Below are 2,627 nucleotides of genomic sequence, written 5' to 3' on the forward strand. Positions count from 1 at the left end.
GCTAAGGCAGCTGCACCTGGTCTGACCATCACAAAGCAAGAGACCCGAGAACTAGAAAGGCGAGGGTCACCGAGCCATTTAGCCCTCTGCACTTTAATTAATCCCACATGTGTTTATCAGCCCGGTTGGCACAATAAACAAACTACCTCACTTCTGTAAGGGGATGTCCAGTTGACTACGGATGGGCTTTGGGTCCCCACTCTGCACAACCCCTCATTCACAATGATAGGATTTTTTGTTCTTTGATGCCTGATACCTCATCCCTTTGACACCTCATGATCACACGGGCTGGTGTGCTTCTTCCATGTGGGCTTTGTTGCTTCTGAGGTAGATGGCCACTCGTTTACTTTCAAACCTTTAAGACCCCAGGTGCTATATCTTTTGATAGCCGGGCACCATCAGCTTTCTTCACCACATTTACTTATGTACCCATTTGTCTTCAGCAATTGTATTAGGGAGGTGAGCACACAATGATATGATTTTTTGTTCTTTGATGCCTGATAACTGTTCCCTGGTGTGCTTCTTCCGTGTGGGTTTTGTTGCTTTTGAACTAGATGGCCACTTGATTACCTTCAAGTCTTTATCTTCTGATAGTCGGGCACCATCAGCTTTCTTCACCACATTTGCTTATGCATCTGCTTTGTCTTCAGTGATTGTGTCAGGAAAGTGAGCATCATGGAATGCCAGTTTAATAGAACAAGGTATTCTTGCATTGAGGGAGTACTTGAGTGGACACCCAATGTCCATCTGCTACCTTAATACTAAACCTATAAATATATGCACATAGATCTATTTCCCCATTGCCATATATAAATATATTTATGTATGTGCATGCCTTTATTTAGATCTCCATAAATGCCCTTTGCCTCCTAGCTCTTTCCTCTATTTCCTCTTGTCTGTAGGCTGTATTTTGAGAGTAGAGCTGACTGATGGGTTAGTGGATGGAAGGTGCAGTATGAGAAGAATGGAAACTAGCAAGCTGCCAAGGTTTTGATCTAAGTAATTAAAAGGATGGGGCTGAAAGACTGCACTGGGGAGCACCTGGGGAAAGGGGCATATGAACTGTTGTGTTGGTGGAGATACTAATTTTGAAAAGATCCTGAGGGGTGGTACAATGGTTAAGTGCTTAGCTGAGAATCTAAACAGGGGAGGTTTGAGCTCTCCAGGCACTCCAAAGATACCTGGTAATCTGTTCTTGTACAGATGACAGCCTAGGAACCCTGCGAGTGAATTCTACCCTGTCATCCAAGGTCGCTATGAATTAAATTGACTCGATGGCACATAACACCAACAATAACAACATTAACTTTGAAATACCTATTAGACAGCCAAAAGGAAGTTACGAAGGCTGTAAACCATAGCTACTTTAACTAACCGATCACAAGGATCAAACTAGAACCCCCTCCCAGGGGGATGAATAATGGAAAAGTGGAGGAGGGGCGGCAGTGGACGATGTAAGATATGGAAAAATAATTATAACTTATCAAGGGTTTGTGAGGGAGAGTGGGCGGTGGAGGGAGGGGAAGAAATGGGGAGTGGATATCAGAGACTCAAGTGGGAAGAGAATGCTTTGAAAATGACGATGGATGGCAGCATATGTGCAAATGTACTTGACACACTGGGGGAATGTATGGACTGTGATAGAAGATGTAAGAGCCCCCATTAAAAGTATTAAATAAAAAGAACAACTTTAAGTAAGCCTTTTCCTACAGAAATGTGCTGTGGAAAGCCTAATTAATCATTAAGTATAACTTCATTCTCACGCAATTAAGGCAAGATATGGGGAGAGAGAGAGAGATCTTTTCAGCATTCAGAAAACTTGAAAGGAGGCCAATGTTAATAACCTTCAATTTAACATTAGATTCCTTTATTATTTATGCAAATTTTATAAATCATCATAAAAACCAAATAGTTATTAGAAATCACCTTGGGCTGAGAGCTTGGAGAATAATTTTTTTACTTCAATAGATTTAAAATAAATATTTAATGCTGAGAATAGAGACAGAGGGTGGCTGTGGGGAATGTGCATGACTCACAGAGCAGGCATCTGGGACTTTTTAATCAAACAAAAACCTTTTATCATAAAAGCTCTTTGAGTTTTCCATGATTTTTTGAAGTCAGAGAGTTTCCTAAGAATCATCTGATTAAACTGTAACGAGTCTAGCCAGGACACATAATATTATTTCTAATTTATGAATCTGGGAGCGGAAGAAGAGAGGATTCACAATGGAGTCGCTATTCTCCCGGATACTCAATGGCTACACAGGGATTAGAGCCTGCCTTTAAAAAAAGAAAAGTCGGATGAGTTGTTTTCTAGCTTAACTAAACTGTTTTCTTTCATTTCTCTTCTACAATAAACAAAAAACATCCTTGTTTTGCTCCTTCCCTTTAATGTCTGCTACCATTTTAGCACAAAAGAATCGCAGGCAAAAGATTTCCACATTAAAGAAGAGATTTCACCGCAGGCCAAATATAGCTTAATTTTTAGTCTCCAGGTCTCAAGCTGTTGACAGACTCAGAAATTCTCCCTTCACGAGGGGTGTGAAGGACGATTCTTTCTTTCAGTCTCCTGTGGTTAAATTGGGTGGCATTATATCAAGGGTGGCAAGAGATGGGATTTATCCGTA

Source organism: Echinops telfairi, unplaced genomic scaffold (genome assembly GCF_000313985.2).
Source record: "Echinops telfairi isolate 266 unplaced genomic scaffold, ASM31398v2 ScPeMD7_2;HRSCAF=8, whole genome shotgun sequence".
In the NCBI taxonomy this organism is placed as follows: domain Eukaryota; kingdom Metazoa; phylum Chordata; class Mammalia; order Afrosoricida; family Tenrecidae; genus Echinops; species Echinops telfairi.